Here is a 6,000-nt window from a genome sequence, read left to right as displayed (position 1 = left end):
ACAGAGCAAACTTACAGGCAAGTAAAGTAATCAAAACCTGCATGATGACTTCCTCGTAATCAGGATCGTCTCCTTGTTTCCTCGCAGAAAATAAGGAATGTAAATGTAAATAAACAGCACAGTACATGTAAACTTGTACCCATGTTAGTTGTAAATAAGCTGGAAAATAATAACGCTAGACAAAGCTGTAGACAAGTTTACTTCCATGTCTCCTTAAGCTGGCTTCTCCATTCCCAGGCTCCCTGTCTCAAATTGTTCAGTGGAGCATTCTCTATGCCCTGTTACGTTCTTGCACTCTTGTACGGAAACACCTCGTATAAGAACCAACTTTATTCGATACACCCCATTTCAGTGTTGTAAAGTATTAAGTGTTTTAGACGTTTACAACATTATAGTTTTCCTTTTGAAGAAGGTGCCCATAGCGTATTGAAACCTGACCAAGGTATTTCACCGTGAACTTCTGCAACTGGTTGGCTGTATCCTTTATTAATTGAAAATTTATTTACGTTTTCTTCTGTCAAACGTATTTCCACGTGAGAGGGTAAAATTTGCTGACTGGGTACCGTGGTTACGTTTCAGATTGCAAATGTTGCTCAATATGACGACCATCTGCTTCCACGACAGCCTGGGGCGCACAATAACGGTGGACCACGGAATTTTCAGCTGTCGTGACACAGCTCGTGGATGGCTTGAAGATCACACATTGGTTCCAGCATTCTCAGCAATAGTAACACATTAAACCAAGAGTGGCGCTATTGGACGTCGGCCTCTCCCAGGAGCAATTCCCAAATTACCGGTCAATTCGAACTTCCCAATCACGTCCTTCGACGCTGGTGATCGTGAAGAATGGCTGTTGTTTTCAGAAAACAGCTTCACAGGTAAAGCATTGCGCACCTTGTCCAGATCCATGTACACTGTCTGCAACTGCATCGCACACTGATGCTTGTGTTTTAACCCCATATCGCCCTACCAGTACCGGCGACTAACGCCAGATCATGACACTAATAGTACTAACAACGCAAACCTTTCAGAGCACAGTCTGAATGTCGTTCCTATTAAGATATATAATTTTCCTTCTATACTTGCTCAAGGGTGATAGTTTAATTGCAATCACTCTATACAAGTAATTTTCAAAAATAATTGCTATGGTATCACACATTATCATATAAACATTATTCACTGTTAAAAATGTTCATGTTGAATAAATACGTCAGTTATTTGTTTAACTGAATGCTTTGGATGTGTCCCTGAGACCGAACGGCATAAGCAGAGAGAAGAGGAGCTTTATTTAAGGCATTTAATTCCCAATCAGTAGGAAACGATTCAAAAACCCATCCGACACCTCTGATCTAAATTTACCTCATTGTCCCTCACTTAGTTTAGGTGAACGTGTGATTGACAGATACAGTTACTGCTGATCCTCACCCAGCTTTGTCCAGCTTATCTTCCGTCTTTAGAAACTGTAAATTCAATCTATAAAATTAATGAGAATTATTAATCGGTACTGACAATACTGTACTCCAGTTGTCAAACGTGTGATAACATTTTCAGTAATGCGTAAAATTCTTAGTACACATTCGTGAAACAGTTGTACGATGGCTTTACAACGGAGAATCACTGTTGCCATGTCACCAGCTACCATTCTGGTGTGTCTTGTAGGTTCATGGTGCCAACAACCTGAAGTGCTGACTGTAGCGAGCTTTCCAAGCTTTGGAATCGCTACTTCTCATTCACACAGCTCCTCAACTGGCCGAGTGCATCCGCTTGTAGTCTTCTCGCCAAGGAAAAACACCTGGCAGTACCGTTTCTTTATTTTCATGTAAAAAGTCTGTGTATATGATCATACCGGTGGCGTAACCTACTGTCTAAATCTCCATTTGTGAACCCCGGAAATATGAAATAGTTTAAATTTTCTGTAAGAACCCCTCAAAATGGCTTCTTCAGGTAATAAATGCTGTCATAAATAACAAGCATGCTCATGCAGATGGACGTGTCAGGGTATCCATCAACAAAGGACAAACAACTCGTACCAATCTTAACTTGCACACTTTCTGAACAATAAACTGTTACTATCCTACTCAATACTATTTGCGATTCTGCCAGCTAAATGTAAACTTACAAATTTGAAGGAAAGCATCAAACCTGAGATACGCTGCAGTTTTCTCACTTACATTAATCTATTATTTTATCTTTGAAGGTGTCTGTTCTGTAATAAAAATGAACTACTACCATGAGCAAATAAGTATAGCCCTGAACTGCTAAGATATGTCGCAATATATGAATATTTATTTGCTAGAAAACAAATTAGAAACGCGATCTGACCACAAATATATGACGGAATACTCACAGACACACACAGTTACTTAACGCAGAAGGCCAGTAGGTAATAATTCATCAGTTATTCATCAAACTTATATGTTGTTTATAGTTTCAGCTTATAGCCAAAAAGCTGTGCAATGAGGATGATTCCTCTCATGTGTAATCACTGAATTTAGACGTAGAACAAAAACTTGATCAAACACTCAATTAAGCCAGGTAGAACAGAATGTACTTTAAGAACAATATCTCCTCTTACCTAATACGGTTGATGATCTATCCGGGGTTTTGGTTGGGATGCTGTTCCATTGAGACTTATGAGTGCTCTCCTCTTTCCTCTAGAAGACGTTACCAACTTAGCTTCCTAGAGTACTCCGATGAAGGTGCTCCTATCTTGAGACCTCCTCACCATCCTGATTTTTCTGCCGTGGTTTTCTTTCTCCCATAGCCGGAATCTCACTTTTCACCCTCTTCCGTATCCTACAATCTTTGTAAGGCAGTGCACTTGCCGGGAACTATGTGGTGTTGGGTAGGGCAACAAATACCATAGTACTGAATAATAATGAAAGTTATTAGTTCCTCAGTGTGATCCGCAACGATTTGTTTAATTAATGAAAAATCAGCTGTGGTTGCTCTCTAGAACTTTGTTAAGTCCACTACCGTCTTCGGCTTTTTTTGTTAAGCAATGGAATCTGAAACTGCCATATGATAGAGGTATACATGTACATGACTGAAGATGAAAGAAAAAAACAAAAATTACGTATAGACAGACAGTAAAAATTACAGTGGAAAATTAGTACCGACAAGATGTACAGGGTGTTCGGAAATTCCCATTACAAACTTCCTCTGTGCTCTTCCTGTTTGAAGTGCACACTTCCGTGAAATTTTAAGTGCGTAACTGGTGTCTATATTGAAGTTTTTATCACAGTTTTTAATTTCCAATGCGTATAAAATGACAGAGTCCCTATAGTCGGAAGCGCCGACCAGAATTCTCGTATGTTTGTTTGTTACTACCGTCCTAACACATTAAATTATCTTGAACTAACCGTCGGCCGGTAACTAACTTGAAAACTTTCCTACTAACCGTCCAACAGAAAGCCCACAACAGAATAAATCTACGAACAGGCCGAAATTGGGGATTACATCCCTCCATTACTCTCGACACCTCCAAAGCCCTGATCCAACTCCTTTTTTGCTATACAAATGCTACTTGGATCTGCACCCCTCAGAATCCTAAAAATCCTCGAACTCCTTGCACTTCGTCTCGCTTTCCGCATCCGTTTACCCCTCCCCACATTGATACTCTAATATCATATCCCCACCCTTCCTCACGCACATTGAGTACTTCCGTATCTCCTATACCATCCGCAAACTAGACTCCAATAACTCCACTGTCTGCTCTCTGATCAGTAACCCTGGTATGCTGCTGCTCCTTTACAAACACATCCCGCAGTCCCTACATCTACACACACTCCGTATCCTATGTCAACAAAATTTCAAGTAACTTCCTCTCCCACACAATGAGATCCACCCCGGTATTTATCGATCAGACCAACTTTAACTCTTCCCACCTCTTCCACTCCACATCAAGGCTCCTCTCTCCAGTTCCCTCTCCGTGCATCCTCGTCCTTTTACACTTGCTAGTACTGTTCTAACTCCTCATCAACCTCTGTCTTTCCAACTTTTTGCGTTCCGACGGTCCATCCTGACCCCTTCGTTCATCTCCTCAGTTTTCCTACCTAACAGACACCTATCTTTTCCTACCGACACCTCTCCCAAAATACTTCTCACCAAGTGCAGGTTCTTCAGTTTTTAAGTGAAAGTGACGTGCTCCAGTGTTTCTTCTCTGAGGAATATCACCATTCTGCAATGTGGTTTTAGAATGTATGCGTTTTCATTTTTAACTGTCTGCCTTTAATTTTTAATTTCAAACAGAAATGCTTTTTTATCATTCTTCTTATATTTTCTAATTCTCTTGGCTCAGGAGCGGAATATTGTGCAGCTGACAGCACGTCCCCCGCCCATATGGTACAAGGGGAATGTAAAAATAATAAAGAAAAAAAAGCAACTGTTGGTATCTGAAAATTCCTGTTCTGTAGTAGACGCATATCTTAAAACACGGCGACCACTACAGTGCACCAGACTGGCCCACGTAACAGCTGCCCCACTCGAAAGCTATATTATAAATACCTGATACTGACAAGCCGAGATTATCTTTAACGGGTCGGAACAATTCCTCAGTTTTACTCGATGGGCCAAACACCGGTCTGATCCCTTGTTCATTTAGGACTCTACCCACCCTACTAGCTGCTGCACCGCAGAATGGAAGCCGTGCTATACATTGGTTCTCCTGGCTTTGTTGAGCGGCATTGCATCTTGGTTTCCTCGACAGCACTGGCCAAATATCAAGGACGGGATACCCACTCCTTCTGAACAGCGTCGTCAGATCATTTCATCCAGGAGCCGAAGTGCTCCTTCTCCTATACAGTCCTGCCTCTCTGAATTCGGATGTTCAGCATAGATCTCAACTGAGCTGAATGGTAAAAGCAGCGCCCACTGAGATAAAAATCTGTGTGGGTAGATAGTCGATACAAGGAATTGGCGAGTCATCCATGTGATTCCCGTTCCACCAACAAATCTAAGAAAGACGACTTTCCGTCCAGACTTCCACCTGTGTTGTAAACTTGTGTTTGGACGCACACTGTTCATTTTTTTCAGTGAACTACTGTAATGTCACGCTGCCAGATTAAAATAGTATCGTAAACGTATCTACATCTACATCTACATCTACATCTACATGATTACTCTGCAATTCACATTTAAGTGCTTGGCAGAGGGTTCATCGAACCACAATCATACTATCTCTCTACCATTCCACTCCCGAACAGCGCGCGGGAAAAACGAACAACTAAACCTTTCTGTTCGAGGTCTGATTTCTCTTATTTTATTTTGATGATCATTTCTACCTATGTAGGTTAGGCTCAAAAAAATATTTTCGCATTCGGAACAGAAAGTTGGTGACTGAAATTTCGTAAATAGATCTCGCCGCGACAAAAAACGTCTTTGCTTTAATGACTTCCATCCCAACTCGCGTATCATATCTGCCACACTCTCTCCCCTATTACGTGATAATACAAAACGAGCTGCCCTTTTTTGCACCCTCCGTCAATCCCACCTAGTAAGGATCCCACACCGCGCAGCAATATTTTGACAGAGGACGAACGAAAGTAGTGTAAGCTGTCTCTTTAGTGGGCTTGTTGCATCTTCTAAGTGTCCTGCCAATGAAACTCAACCTTTGGCTCGCCTTCCCCACAATATTGTCTATGTGGTCTTTCCAACTGAAATTGTTCGTAATTTTAACACCCATGTACTTAGTTGAGTTGACAGCCTTGAGAATTGTATTATTTATCGAGTAATCGAATTCCAACGGATTTCTTTTGGAACTCATGTGGATCACCTCACACTTTTCGTTATTTAGCGTCAACTGCCACCGGCCACACCATACAGCAGTCTTTTATAAATCGCTTTGCAACTGATACTGGTCTTCGGATGATCTTACTAGGCGGTAAATTACAGCATCATCTGCGAACAACCTAAGAGAACTGCTCAGATTGTCACCCAGGTCATTTATATAGATCAGGAACAGCAGAGGTCCCAGGACGCTTCCCTGGGGAACACCTGATA

Source organism: Schistocerca americana, chromosome 8, assembly GCF_021461395.2.
Source record: "Schistocerca americana isolate TAMUIC-IGC-003095 chromosome 8, iqSchAmer2.1, whole genome shotgun sequence".
NCBI lineage: Eukaryota > Metazoa > Arthropoda > Insecta > Orthoptera > Acrididae > Schistocerca > Schistocerca americana.
The sequence above is the reverse complement of the archived record's forward strand: the minus strand, read 5'-3'. Positions refer to the sequence as shown.